Raw genomic sequence first — 16,766 nt, 5'->3', positions numbered from 1 at the left:
ACTTGTCTTCAAGGAGCAAGACAAAGCTCTCTTTATTCTTCCTTCTCCTTCCCTTAAGTAGAAAGAGTCTCCCCAAGAGCTGCAAGCCGTGCTGACTGGTCTTGGAGGAGAGGTGACACAAGTGCTCCCTTAGCCGCCCAGCTGTGTCTCACTGAGTTTCATGCATCCCAAGTCCCCTTGCTCCAAGCACAGCATGGCACCAAGACTTGCCCTGGAATTGCAGTCCTTGTGGCATAGACTGCCACTCAAATTTATTTAGGACCCCAGAGAACTTTAGCCAACAGTAGTGGGGCTAGCCAGAACTCAGGTTCTGACTGCTGGGATAGATCATTTCTCCCTTAGGCTAGGGCTGATCTAACTGCTCCCTCTGTTACTGGCAGCAAAATTCTGCCCTATTTGCTTTCCACTGTGACAGGATCCAATCTGGAGTCCCATATTCATTGCACTGTCCCTCCCCCAGACACACAGATTCTCTCTCCATTCACCACATGGAATTGTCAGGGGATAGAGGAGAGATGATATAGGCAATTCAAGACTGTCTTTCATATCCTGTTCAGTACCTCTTTCCTTAAAATGATTTTAAAACCAGATGCTGTTTTAAAAGATGACATTTTGTGTAGACAGTTGTTTAATTTGGTGTTCTATTTGGGGAATGATCACCACAGGGTTTGATTCAGCCATCTTGCTCTGCCTCCATAGATCTGGATTACCTATTTTTGATTTCTTATGCTTCCATTAGCCATGGACATTTAGTCTTTTTTCCCTAAACTTAATTCCCCTGTCATCAAAAGGTTGTTGTTGTTTGTTTTTAGCACAGCTTCCTGCCAAACCTCTCTTCCAGGTATTATACACCGGACTTTTCTCCCTGCCTTTTCTGTACTGGCCAGTCAACAATTAATTTCTTACCAAAGCTGTATTTCATATTAGTATGCAAGAACTTGCCTTAACATTTTCTACTGTATTATAATCTATTTATTCCTTAGTTCATAACTCTATTTTAAAATGTGTTTTTTAATATATCATAGTTCTTATAATTTCCAAAAAGATATCTAGTATCCAACTAAAACATGTCAGTTAGAAAGAGATTTATGAATTATCAAGATAATACTCATTAATGCAAGAAAACTCAAAGCCCTAAGCCACATTTTTGCTGATATTTTTCTCTTAATGGAGAGGATTCTGAATTAATTTAGATTTAGGTTTATACAACAAATATTTTGCTTTAAAGTTTTTGTTGTTATTTCCTTAAGTAAACATTTAAATTTGTGTTCCTCAAATATAGGGGTTTTGTCCATAAAGTAAAAACTTCTGCCAACTACTTCTTATTCTAAATACAAAATGATGTAGCAGATATTGTCATTCTCTTCTTTAATTTAAATGAAATGAAATAAAATTTTTATCACATATGTGTGTATTAATTTGAGTTTCTTTCCTACCCCTTCTGAAGTCTACCTTAAACACATTACTGAATGAACTTGACTCATTTTTACCATATTTTAAATATAATTCAATTTGATTCATTCAGCATCATTTAGAGGATTCAATAGAAAAGAAATATGTGATTAAAATGATATGCCAGACCACCTCCACAAAGCTTTCTAACAATCCAAGTTTTAAAAAATATCTCATAATGGAGTGTTCCTATATAGTGGAATTATCCTTTTACCCTTACACTTTCTGAAGTTACAGCATTGTATCACTTGTGTTTAAAGCCACAAAAGAGTAGGTTTAGGTATTGAAACATGATATGCAGTATATATGGTTTCAAAAAGAGGTCAATATATTAAATATATGATGGAAAAAAGAAGTGTACAAGCTGGGTTTTCTTAGTAGGATTAAGGAGAAATACACCTAGTGTATATTTTCTAGTCTTATTACATTTTGGAGTTTTTATTTCCTCCATTATAGCATGATCCTAGATAGGTATCTAAACATAAGGAAGGCAGACTGTTTTCACAGCTGCTCTTACAAAGTTATACCTATGCACTGTAGACCACACAGGGGGAGCACAGTTGCTCAACTGTTAAAGAATGACTAAAAGATGGCTTACTTAAACTGATTTAATTGCAGCACTATGTAATAATTTCTGTGTACATATGTACATCAATAGAGTATATATCAGTAAATGAAATTTATTTTGAAGAATTGTGTTTCAGAATCACATGAAAGAAATAGTATATAGTAACATTATAAAATAATTAAAATCTTATGCCCCAGAAAATAAAAATGTGATTTATTTTACAAATTGTATCTGAGCATATGCCCATGCCGTTTGAAGACAAGAAAGAAAGAAGTACAAGTAAAGGCAGCACTGTCATCAAAAAAGATGATGTTCTTCTTGCCAAAGTAATTTCTCAGTATGCTCCAGTAAATCCTACAACTTCCTATGCATTAATTAGCTGAGATCATCACAATATACATCTATATCTAGCTATATTATATATATGAAATACAAACATACACACTTCTCTTACAGCCAAAATCTTTCATTTATCAATGGAAAGAAAATGAGATAAAAGAAAAAAAAAGCAATATAAGTATCGAAGCTAGTACTCTCAGACTATGATTATCTCTTAAGTCAATGTCCACCCCTGTGATCAATTACATCTTCAGTCATAAATAGCCTTTGAACCAGCATCCTCCATCTTCAGGAAAAGAAGATATTTAAAGGTGCAATGTATCACGTTCTATCCTTTTTAAGCTTTTAAGTTGAGAACATGAAAATGACGATTTGATATTTCCATATGTTGTTTGCTTTCTTGAAGCCTCTCTTTAAAATGACTTTACAGAGAAAAAAGAGGTTGATTGGTAGCTCTGAAATATAAAAACACAAAAATTAACACTTTTTCCTCTAACAATTTTATTGAGTGTTAAGACTGATTTACTTAATTTCACATATAATTGAGGCCAAACCACTAAAAAGAAAAATATCAAGTCACTTATTAATGCCAGATTGCTTCCAATAATCCTCAAAGATGATTTGGACTAGAAATGTGCAGCCAGACCCTGTTGCGTTTTAATTAAGTGCCACATTAAAGCTCCTAGAACCCAGTTAACTATAATGATATAAAGTTTCTTCCAGAATCTAACTTCCTTTTATGAATCTATTTCTTCCTTTCATGTAGTTTATTTTTAACCTACGTACTTTTAAGATGCCTGATACTAATGATGTTTATTTTTAATAAAATAATGATATGTTATATTCTTACCCTTTTAAAAGTGCTTTAATATGCTAATTTTAAATTTGCAGAACTAAACTATGAAATTGATAAAATTAAAGATATACACTTAAAGATGAGAAAATGAATTCACATGAGCTTAGGGTCCTTCTCAAAATTGTGCAGCTGGTAAACTGGAAAAGTAATAACCTTAACCCAAGTAGAATGGCCTCTGAGCCTCTCCTCATAAACAAAATGTTAATACTTCCTCTCTGCTTAGTGTCCAGTCTTCCTTTTAAAACCCTAACCCAAGATAATGCTAACTGTGATCTACAAAGTAAAGCTGTTTTATTCATCTATATTTATCCTGAACATCAAAGGGATTCTGAATGGTCATAGATTTTTATAAAAAATAAAATGTTCTGGTTTATGTCTCAAAATAAATATAAAAGATTAGGCTAACCAAAGTGTGGAGCAATGTTAAGCCTCTATTTGAATTTAGAGGATTTTTTCAACAATATTTTTAGCAAAACAAAAAATGATAAATGTAAAATAGAGAAAAATAAAGGTAAAAAGATAACTATTTCCCTAAAACAGGTTTATGAGACACTATTACTATCTTTCAGACCTGAAAACTATGCAGTGATAATATTTAAGATGGCACATGTAGTGAGCTTGATATTTGATAGTTTTTTTACTTCATTCACACACTGTCAGTTGAGCTTCATAGTTTCATAATGTGGGAGGATCAGGATAAGCTTTTTTACATAGGTAAAAAAATAAATATAGAAAGTGTAATTTGTCCATGATCTGATAGTTACTTGGTAATATATTTTACACCTTTTATCATGATTTTTTTTCAAATAAAAGTACTGAAAAATAGAATCCCATGCACTTTCAGAAAATGTATAAATTACTGAACACAAATTGGGAAAAAAATAAATAAAAATAGGTAGAGCTTCAGTCATAAACAACATTTTAATTTTAATTCCAACAAAATTTTTTGGATGCTTGTACTTCAGAAATACACAACACTTTCTTAGCTAACTTTCATCAGTATGTAACTTTAACTTTATATCTAGCAATGTCTTTCATCTTTGTCTAACATATTGGTTATTCTAACAAAACTCAGTTTTATACAAAGGCTTCTATCTTTAGAGTTGAAAGCATCGAAATATTGGTTGGCCTGAATGAAAATATCTACATTATTGAATTTTTCACTTTTTCGTTGGATGTTTTAATGTCATATAGACATAATTGTTTTCTAGAGACATGGCAATATTTTTTTCTTTTAAATAATTGACTGTTTTGGAGATCAATTCTTCAATTCTTGAAAGATAATTTTTTAGTTCATTTTTTTTTCCTTTTTGGCTAAATTGAAGAGAAGTTTGTATTTTCACTAAGTCAAGTCAGATTTTAATTGCAAAAACTATTTTTTATTTATTTTGGATAGTTCAAGATAACTCATGGGTGTCATGCAAATAAAATTTTGCAAAATTAGCACTGATTTTTGAAGTTATTGAGATAAAATTTACCTACAAAAAAAGCAGAAATTGCAAATGTATATTCTGATAAATTTTGACAAATATATATACTCAAGTAACTGTTTAAATAGATAACATTCCTGTCACACAAGAAAATTCCCTTCCCTTATTTTCAATCTCTGATTTCTAACATCATATATGATTATTAAATTTATAATTGATCCTTTTAAAATTAATATTTGTGTGAAGTATGAAGGAGTGAAGTAGCATTTTTTCCCTATTAAGTTCTTTTTTTTTTTTTTTAAAGGACCATATGTAAAAAAGACTTCTCTTTCTCTTCTGAATTGACCTGGTGCCTAAGCCAAAAATGTTTATATTTATAAAATGCCTATTTAGTATTTTTGATCTATTTTTCTACTATTATGCCAAAAATACAGTCTCATCATTACTATAGCTTTATAATAACTCCTCAACTTAGGCAATATAATTCCTCCAATGTTGATATTTTATTTCATAAATACTTGAATGATTATTGGTACTATAATTTGGCACATATATTGTAGAACATGCTTGAAGGGTATTTACTGAAAAACCTGTTGAATAGCTTTAAAGTTTTAGTTTTGAAAATGAGAAGTGTTCTGTAGATAAAGGTGGTGATGGTTGGACAACACTATAAATATATTTAATGCTATTGAACTGTACACTTGAAACATGGCACATTTTAAGTTTTATGCATTTTGCCATGATTTGAAATATTGCTAAATGAATGAATGATGGCTAAACAAAATGTAGTCCATCCATTCAATGGAATTTTTTCCACCATAAAAAGGAATGAAATGCTGATATATGCTACAACATTTGTAAATCTTCACAAAAATTATGCTAAGTGAAAGACACAAAAGGACACATAGTGCATAGTGCATAATTCTATTTATATAAAATGTTCAGAATAGGCAAATGTATAGAGACAAAGTAGATTTGTGGTTGCCAGAGACTGGGAGGAGGAACGAACTGCGAGTGACTGCTAACAGGTACGGGATGTTTTTGAGGGGTTATGAAAATGTTTTGGAATTATATGCTGGTTATAGTTGCATCACTTTCTGAATATATGATAAAACACTGAATTATACACTTTAAAACTGGGAATTTCATGTTATGTAAAATTTCTTGTTATATAATTTAGTTCTGATTTACAAAATAAATGAACAAATGAAAAAAATTTAATTTGAATTGATTTGAATCGTTACATCAATATGGGAATAATTGTTTCATTCATTTTCCATGTACAAGTTTTGTACATACCTTCTAAATCATACCTAATAATTTCATTTTGATGTACTTTAAAAATGGCATTTAAAAATTATTTTCATTTATTCTTTTATTGAATATAAAATAAAATTGATTATTGTTTATTTAACTTTTCTCCTATGAGCTTGCTAAGTTTGCTTACTAATTCTAGTATATCTGATGAACAAGGGAGAGTGAGAGATTCCTTAGAATATTTTTGTGCAACAGTGTATAGTCTGTGTATAAAAAGTTTTTTAATTTTTCTTTTCTTTTCACTCTTTATGTCGTTATTTTACTTTTTGTCTTATTACCTAGGATATAACTTTGGTTACAATGTTTAATAAAATGTCAAGAGCAGACATTCTTCAGAGAAATAATTCAGTATTTCACTTACGATAATGTTGCTATTGATATTTCATAAATTCATAAATTTATGACATTGATTAAATGACCTACTATTTCCAGTTTCCTGAGTGTTTAGAAAAAGTGTGTGTTGAATGTTATTAAATGTTTTGTCTGCATATATTGAGATGACATTATTTTTTTCATTTGTGTACACATTTATGTTTATTCATATTCAAATAAAAATCCAGCCCTGCCTTTCTGAAATAAACTCAAACTGGTTTTGATGAAAATACCAAAATTTTATGAAGGCTATTTGTTTTAATATTAAGAAAAGATGTTAATTTGTATTTTAATTTGTATTGTCCCCAGGCTGGAGTGCAGTGGTGCGATCTCGGCTCACTGCAACCTCCGCCTCCCAGGTTCAAGCAATTCTCCTGCCTCAGCCTCTCGAGTAGCTGGGACTACAGGTATGCACCACTACATCCAGCTAATTTTGGTATTTTTAGTAGAGACAGGTTTTCACCATGTTGGCCAGAATGGTTTTGATCTCTTGACCTCATGATCCGCCCACCTCAGCCTCCCAAAGTGCTGGGATTGCATGTGTGAGCCACCGTGCCTGGCCAATTTGTCATTTTTATGACATATCTAAATTCATGTTTATCATTTTATCTCTTGGTCACATAAACACATCTATATATGTTTCTATATAGAAATATGTGTATATATGTGTTTTGTTTTGTTGTTTTTGTTATTGTTGGATTATCAGTTTCAATGAGTTCAATAGTTTGATTTTATAGTTAAAACTAGAGCAGGTTCTTTTCTTAACACATGAATTAGAGTCTGGTAAAACACAAGCCATCTATGAAGCTGTCTCCTTCTTTCCAAGATTTATTGTGAAAGATCATGGTGTGGAACCCTAGACAAAGAAGCACATTCTTGTCTGGTTTGAATCTTATCAACAGTGGGGAAGAAAAGTGTGAATTAATCAAGTCACAATGGCTTGCACATCCCCAAATGTCTTTGAAACAATCCTTATTCTTCACTGTCAGAAGAGGAGCAACCACTCTGCCTACAGGTCTTAGCAAGTGCATCAGTAATGACCTGAATCACAGTGTGTCTCTTGTGATGCTCTGGAATGCTCCAGAAAGAGGCCACAACCTCCCTTGGCATTTTTAAGGGAAAGAGGGCATTTTGGAATGTGGAACCTGGTCTCAAAGATAGCGTTCAAGAATTTAGGTATTTTCTTTTGTGAGCTGAACAGGGAGGGGTGTGGCCTGATAGCCGTGGTTTCTGCCACAGAGTCTCACAGGCTGAAATAACTGGAAGGCCTTGTGATCTGGGCATAGACGACTTGGGACTAGCCTAAATGGTGGGCCCATTGCTAGGGCCAGATGCCGTAAGGAGACCTCCTAGATCAGGATAGTGGGAGCTGGGTGGGCCCCATGGCAAACTGCTGGGATAAAAATCCCAGCCACCCTTCTTCACCTGAGTTAACTCTGTGGTGCAGCAGAGGTGCCTCCACCCCACCCTGGAGGGTTGTTGCAGTGGTCTGAGAGCTGCCCCTAGATCCCAACCAAGGCCAGTGTTTGACCTGTCATGGAGAGCCTGGATGCCAGCTTGCCTGGTCCAGCCTGGCCCAGCTTTCCCTCCTTCAGCTGGCTTCGCAGGAGATTACAGGATAGGACCTTGAGAAACCTATGCCCTGCACATCACCAGGGATGCACCAGTACTTTCTCCAACAACAAAGTCCAAGTAACCTGACCAGGGCCAGCTTGGCAATGTGAAGCTAATCTGCTTGTGCCATTGCTGGGTGCCCCATCCTACTCCCCTGAGATCATGGTCAGCAGGGCTTTCTCTGCTTCACTCCAGGCAGAAATCCAGGCATTTAGAGTGCCTCCTTGCCTGGACCAGTAGCATGTGATGCCCCACCCTTCATAGATACATTGTGGTACAGAGGGACTTTCTCCACTCCATGACCAAGTGGAACTAGATTTAGTTTCCACTCATCTAGTTCAGCAGGCTGAGCCATTCCGCTCTTCCTGTGCGGGGATCCTGGTGCAGGGGGTACTTTTCTGCTATATACCCAGGCAGATCTCCAAGCATTCAGAGGACCAGCTTGCCTGATCCAGCAGCGTGAGTCACCCTACTCCTTCTGTACAGAAATGTCGATGCAAGGGTCCCTCCCAGCTCCAGGCTCAGGCAGATATCCAGGCATTAGAAACACCCACAAACCTGGAGCAGGAGCCTGATCTTCTCCACCCTTCCTAAGCAGAGATCCTGCTGCAGAGGCCCTCTTTGTTTCAGGCCCAGGTAGATCTCCAGGTATTAGGATCACCACTCATTTGGTTCAGAAGCCCGAGCTGCCCCATCATTCCTGGACATAGATCATGGTGCAGTGAGGACTTCACTCAATGCCCAGGTAGATCTCCAGGCATTTGGAACACCAGTTCACATAAGGAGCCTGGGTTGCCTGACCCTTTCTGTGCAGAGATCTTGCTGCAGGGTGGCCCTCCCCACTTTATGCCCAGACAGATCTCCAGGCATATGGAGCACTCACTCCCTTCGATAAGGGTATAGGCTGCCCCTTATCCCTGTGCAGAGAACATGGGGCCCGGAAGATTTCCCAGCTTCATACCTGGGCACATTACTGAGCACATGGCAGTGGTCCTTTGGAATCTTTTCAAGTAATGCTGCGTGTTTCTGCCATTGGACCCTGTAAGTGGAGCTGCGTGGTCTGTCCCTACCCTTTATGATACCCCCCCCCCACTTGGGGTTGAGCAGAGAACTCAGACCACTGTGCACTCCACGAATCGGTCTATTTTCTTAAGCAACAGAAAGCTTCTGCCACTAAATAAGGATCAAGTATATATGCAGCACATTGGCAACAGCAGGATCTTACCCATAAGTGCCGTCTACTGGCTTGTAGGTCAAACTGCACAGCCCAATATAAAACTTGCCAAAAGAAATGCATAGAGCTATAGAAGCAAAGACAAAAAAGACCCTACCCAGTGTTCTCTACAGTCATTTCGCCAGGGAGTAGAGGAAGAAAAAGGAAAATAATAATTATCATTTTATTGAGTATGAAAGAAAAAGAAAATAATCCTAACTTCATGGAAATAATTACAGTAATATGAAATTTCAGCACCTCCAGATAAGAAGGAACCAGCACAAGAATTGTGGCACCATGAAAAAAATCTCAATGTAGTAACACTACCAAAAAATTGTACTAGCTCTCTAGCAATGCTGTCTAACCAAAATGGAAGCTCAAAAATGACAGCTGACGATTTCAAACCATGGATTGCAAAGAACCTCAATAATATCCAAGACAAAGTTAAAAATCAAAACAAAGAAACTTTCAAAGCAGTCCAGGAAATAATGGAAGAGTTAAACATGAAAATATATCAATCAGAACTTCAGGAAAAAAAAGTTTCCAAATACAATTAAAGTTTTATCAATAGACTGGACCAAGCAGAAGGAAGAATTGCAGAGCTTGAGGTCCAGCCTTTCCAAATAAATGAGTAAGACAAAAATAAAGGAAAAGAAATTTTTGAAAATCAACAAAGTCTTCAAGAAATATAAGATTATGTAAAGCCATTAAACCTATAAATTATTGGCATTACTGAGAGAGAATAAGAAAAGTAAACAACCTGGAAAACATATCTGAGAGAATAATTCAAGAAAATTTCTCAAATGTTGCTAGAGATTAAGATACAAGAAATCCAGAGAACAATTGCGAGATGTTATTTCAAAAACTAATATCACCAAAGCATATAGTTACCATACTATTCAAACTCAATGCTAAAGAAAAAAATCTTAGGCAGCTAGAGAAAAAGGTTAGATTATATTTAAAGGGAAACTTATCAGGCCAACAGAAGACTTATCAACAGAAATCTTACAAGCCAGAGGAGATTGAGGACCTATTTTTAGCATTCTTTTTTTTTTATTGCATTTTAGGTTTTGAGGTACATGTGCAGAACATGCAAGATAGTTGCATAGGTACACATGTGGCAGTGTGATTTGCTGCCTTCCTCCCCTTCACTTGCATCTGGCATTTCTCCCCATGCTATCTCTCCCCAGCTCCCCTCCCCACTCTCCCTCCCCTATTCCCCACAATAGACCCTAGTGTGTAGTGCTCCCCTCCCTGTGTCCACATGTTCTCATTGTTCATCACCCTCCTATGAGTGAGAATATGCGGTATTTCATTTTCTGTTCCAAACTAAGCTTCATAAGCAATGGAAAAATAGAAGTTTTTCCAGATATGAAAGTACTACAGGAATTTATTATCACTAGACCAGCCTTAAAAGAGATCCTTAAGGGAGTTCTAATGTGGAAAAAATAAATAATACCTGTTAAAACAAAACAAAAAAATGCTATAGTTGCATAACTTGCAGATCCTATAGAGCAACAGGCAATAGAAACTACAAAGTAATGAGCAAATAACTTCATGATAGAATCAAAACCTCATAAATAAAGATTAATCTTAAATATAAATGGTCTAAATGTCCCCACTCAAAAGGCACAGAATAAGAAGATAGATTAAAAAATAAAACCCATTCTTCAGCTCTCATCAAAAGATCCATCTCATACATAATGACGCCTATAGACTCAAAGTAAAGAGATCTATCATGCAAATGGAAAACGATGAACAGGGGTTACTATTCTCATATCAGATAAAATAAAAAATACAAAAATTAGCTGGGCATGGTGGTGCATGCCTGTAATCCCAGCTACACGGGAGGCTGAGGCAGGAGAACTGCCTGAACCCAGGAGGCGGAGATTGCGGTGAGCCGAGATCGCACCATTCAACTCTAGCCTGGGTAACAAGAGCGAAACTCCGTCTCAAAAAAAAAAAAAAAAAAAAAAAAAGGACAACGAAGGGGACTACACAATGATGAAGGGTTAAATTCAACAAAAAGACATAAATCTCCTAAATATATATAAAGCCAACATTAGAACACCAAGGTCAATTAAAAGAAAGTATTTCTCTAGACCTACCAAAAGACTTAGCCACACAATACTAGCGGGGAACTTCAACATCCCAGTGACAGATGCATGAGACAGATCATTGAGGGAGAAAATCAACAAAGAAATTCTGGACTTAAACCTGACACTTGACCAACTGGACCTAATAGATATTTACAGAATACTCCACCCAACAACTTCAGAATTTACATTCTAGTTTCTCTATTATGAAAGCTTTTGTCATTGTGCACATGGAACACACTGCAAGATAGTCACATACTCAGCCAGAAAGCAAGTTTAAATAAATTTAAAAAAACAAAGTTATACTAACCATATTTTTGAACAGCAGCAGAATAAAAACAGAAATGAATACCAAAGAGATCTTTCAATTCACATGATTACATAGAAATCACATAACTTGCTCCTGAATGACTTTTGGGTAAAAAGTAAAATTAAGGCAGAAATGAAAAACTATTCTTGAAATAAGTGAAAACAGAGACACAACATACCAAAATCTTTGGGATGCAGCAAAAGCAGTGTCAAAAGGAAATTTTATAGCACTAAATGCCTACATTAAGACAATTAGATCTCAAGTTAATTATCCAACTTCACACCTACAGAAACTAGTAAAACAAGAACACCACACAAAAGCTAGCAGAAGAAAATAACTAATATCAGAGTGGAACTGAACAAAACTGAGATCCCCAAATACATACAAAAGATCAACAAAACCAAAAGTTGGCTTTTTGAATTGATTAAAAAGGTTGATAGACTGATAGCTAGATTAACAACGAAACAAAAAAAGAGAAAGATCCAAACAAGTACACCAGAAATGACAAAGGTGACATTACAACAAATCCAACAGAAATACAAAAGATACTCAGAGAATATTATGAACACCTATACACACACAAATGAGAAAAATCTAGAGAAAATGGATAAATTCCTGGAAACACACAAGTTCCCCGGATTAAATCAGGAAGAAGTTGAAACACTGAACAAACAAATATCAAATTTCAATATTGTATCATTAATAAAAAACCAATGAACCAAAGATTAAAATAAAAATTATATAACAGCTGGATTCATAGGCAAATTATACCAGACATGCAAAGAGCTGGTTCAATTTTACAGAAGCTGTATACTAAAATTCAAGAAAGAGGTACTCCTTTTCTTATTCTACAAAGCCAGTATTATCTCCTGATTCCAAAGCCTACCAAAAACGCAATGAAAAAAGAAAACTATAAACAAATATTCCTCAGGCACATAGACATAAAAATCCTCAACAAAATACTAGCAAACTGAATTCAATAGCATATCAAAAAGTTAATTTCCTATAATCAAGTAGGCTACATTCTTGGGATGTAAGGTTAGTTCAACACATGCAAAGCAATAAATATGATTCACAACATAAACAATTAAAAATAAAACTCAAATGGTCATCTCGATCGATGTTGAAAAAGCTTTCAGTAAAACCCAACATCACTTCATGATGAATATTCTCAAGAAACTAGGCATCAAAGCAATATACCTCAAAATATAACAGTCATCTATGACAAACATTCAACCAGCAACTTATTGAATGTGCAAAACTGGAAGCATCCTTCTTGAGAACTGGAAGAAGACAAGGATGCCCACATTTACCACTTCTATTTATCATTGTATTGAAAGTCCTAGCCAGAGCAATAAGACAATAGAAAGAAATAAGAGACACCCAAATAAATAAAGAAGAAAGCAAAGTCTCTCTCATCATGGACAATATAATCCTATACCTGAAAAACCCAAAAGATTTCTGGGACTGATAAACTACTTCAGTAAAGGTTCAAAACACTAAATAAACATAAAAAATCAGTAACATTTCTATACATCAATATATTTAAGCTGAGAGCCAAATCAAGAAGGCAATCCCATTTCCAACAGCCAAAAAATAAAATAATGTAATATACCTAGGATTTCAGTTAACCAAGGAGATAAAAGAGTTCTATAAGGAGAACTGCAAAACACTTCTAAAAGAAATCATAGATGACACAAACAAATGGAAAACGTTTTATGCTCATGGATTGGAATAATCAGTATCATTAAAATGGTCATACTGCCCAACAAAATCTACAGATTCAATGCTATTCTTATCAAGCTACCAATGCCATTTTTCACAGAACTAGAAAAAAACTCTTCTAAAATTCATATTGAACAAAAATATGCAGAAATTTAAAAAATTGTTTGAAATTAGTAAAAACAGAGACAAACATTTCAACGTATCTGCTATACCACAAAAGAAATACAAAAAGGAAAGCTTATAGGTTCAAGGTCTATATCAAAAAGAAATAAAGATCTCTGATTAACAACCTAATTTCACACCTAAAAGAAATAGAAAAACAAGAATAAAACACACCCAAAGTTAGCAGAAGAAAAGATATAACAAAGATCAGAGCCGAACTGAATAAAATTGAGACTACAATTACAAAAGACCAATAAAAGAAAAAGTTGGGTCTTTCAGAAGATAAGCAAAATTGATAGACTGCTATATAGATTAACCAATGAAAAAGGATAGAAGATTCAAGTAAGCACAATGACAAAGGTGACATTGCAACTGATAGCACTCAAATACAAAAGATCATCAGACATAAATATGAACACTTATATGCACACAAACTAGAAAATCTAAAGGAAATGGATAAATTTCTGGAAACATACAACCTTCCAAGATTGAACCAGTAAGAAATAGAAACTTTGAACCAATGAAAAATGAGTAATGAATTTGAATAAGTAATAAAAGTAACTTCCAACACACACACACATACACACACACACACACACACACACCAGATAAATTCACAGCTAAATTTTTCCAGATGTACAAAGATGAACTGGCACCAATCTTAATGAAACTATACCAAATAATCGAGGAGGGGTTATTACCTCATTCATTCTCCAAAACGAGTGTCACACTGAAAAGTGAATTCAGACAATGACAAAAAAGTGGAAAAAAAAAAGAAAAGAAAAAGAAAACTGTGCCCAATATTCCTAATGATCATAGATGCAAAACTTCTTAGGAAAAAACTAGCAAAGTGTGGCTGGGCAGGGTGGCTCACACCTGTAATCCCAGCACTTTGGAAATCAAAACAGGAGGATTGCTTGAGCCCAGGAGTTCGAGACCAGTCTGTTCAACACCACAAAATCTCATCTCTAAAAAAATACAAGAATTAGCTGGGCATGGTGGTGCATGTCTGTAGTCCCAACTACAGAACAGGCTGAGGTGGGAGGATCACTTCAGCCTGGGAGGCAGAGGTTGTAGTGAGCTGAGTTTGTGCCACTGCACTCCAGTCTGTCCCAAATAAATTTTTTAATAAAATAAAATGAAAAAGAAAAAAGAAACTAGCAAAGTGAATCCAATGCATATCAAAAAGATAACTCATCATGATCAAGTGGATTTCATTCCAGGGATGCAAGATTGTTTCAACATATGCAGGTCAACAAATGTGATTCACCACATAAATAGAATTAAATACAAGAACCACATGATCATCCCAATAAAGGTGGAAAGAATATCTGATGCAATCCAATATCCTTTCTTGATAAAAAGCAAATCCTCAACAAGCTAAGCATTGAAGAAGAATACCTCAAAATAATAAGAGCTATATGTGGCAAACCACATTCAACACCATAATGAATAAGGAAAAGTTGAAAACACATTCCCCCTAAAAAATAGAACTAGACAAGGATGTCCACTCTCTCACCACTTGTATTCAACTTAGTGCTGGAATTAATTCTTAGCCAGAGCAATCAGGCAAGAAAAAGAAATGAAAGTCATCCAAACTGGAAAAGAGGAAATCAGATTGTTTCCGTTTACTAATTACATTATCTTATACCTTAAAATCCCGAAATCATCCTCCAAAAGACTAGAATTGAAAAGTGAATTCAGTAAAGTTTCAGGATATAAAATTAGCATGCAAAAATCAGTAGCATTTCTATATGCCAATAATATTCAAGCTGAGAACCAAGTCAAAATCTCAATGATGTTTACAATAGCTAGAAAGAAAAACAAAATACCTAAGAATACATTTAACCAACAAGATGAAAGAGCTGTACAAGGAGAAATGCAAAACACTGATTTAAAAAATAGCTGACACAAACAAATTGAAAAATATCCCATGATCATTGATTGGAAGAATCAATATTGTGAAAATGACCATACTTTTCAAAGCAATCTATGGATTCAATGCAATTCCTAACAAAGTACCATCAGTCTTCAAAGAATTGCAATAAAATTTAAAATATATGTAGAGCAACAACAATAACAAAAACTCTGAATAGCCAAAGCAATCCTAAGCAAAAGGAACAAAGCCAGGGGGATCAATCACATTATCTGACTTCAAATTATATTATGGAGCTATATTAATACCATGGTACTGGTACAAAAATAGACACAAAAGTCAATGGACCATAATAGAGAACCTATAAATAAAGCCACATGCCTACAACCAACTGATATTTGACAACATCAACAAAAGTAAACAATGGGGAAAGGAAACCCTTTTCAATAACTGGTGCTGGGGAAATTGACTAGCCATATGCAGAAGAATGAAACTGGATGTGGCTAGTCAATTATATCTCAATATATACATATTACCATATATAAACATTAACTCAATATGGATTAAAGACCAAAATTTAAACCTGAAAATACAAGTCCTGGAAGACAATTAAGGAAAAACTCCTCTGGACATTGGCCTAGGCAAAGAATTTATTACTAAGACCCTAAAAGCAAATGCAACAATACCAAAATTAGACAAATGGCATTTAATTAAACTAAAAAGCTTCTGCACAGCAAAGGAACAGATTAAACAGACAACATACAGAATGGGAGAAAATATTTGCAGTGTATGCCTCTGACAGAAGATTAATATCCAGAATATAAAGGAAACAAAACAACTGAACAAGAGACAACAAGTAATCTCTTAAAAGTAATCTGACAAAGATCTAATATCCAGAATCAACAATGAACTTAAATAAATGTACAGAAAAAGAAACACAAACGACTCCATTAAAAAGTGGGCAAAGAACATGAACAGACTCATCTCAAAAAAAGACAACCATGAAGCAAAAAAACATGAAAAAAAGCTCAACACTGCTGATCATTAAAGAAATGCAAATCAAAACCACAATGAAGTAACATCTTATGCCAGTAGGAATGGCAATTATTAAAAAGTTAAGAAACAACAGGTGTTGGAGAGGTTACAGAGAAATAGGAATGCTTTTACACTGTTGGTGGGAATATAAATTAATTCAACCATTGTGGAAGACAGCGTGGAGATTCCTTAAAAATCTAGAACCAGAAATACCATTTGACCCAGCAATTCCATTACTGGGTATTTACTCAAAGGAATAGAAATTATTCTGTTATAAAGATACATGCACACGTATGTTTATTGCAGCACTATTAACACTTGCAAAGACATGGAATCAATGCAAATTCCCATCAACATTAGACTGGATAAAGAAAATGTGATACATATATACCAAAGAATAC

Source organism: Callithrix jacchus, chromosome 3 (assembly GCF_049354715.1).
Source record: "Callithrix jacchus isolate 240 chromosome 3, calJac240_pri, whole genome shotgun sequence".
NCBI lineage: Eukaryota > Metazoa > Chordata > Mammalia > Primates > Cebidae > Callithrix > Callithrix jacchus.
Note: the sequence above shows the minus strand (reverse complement) of the source record.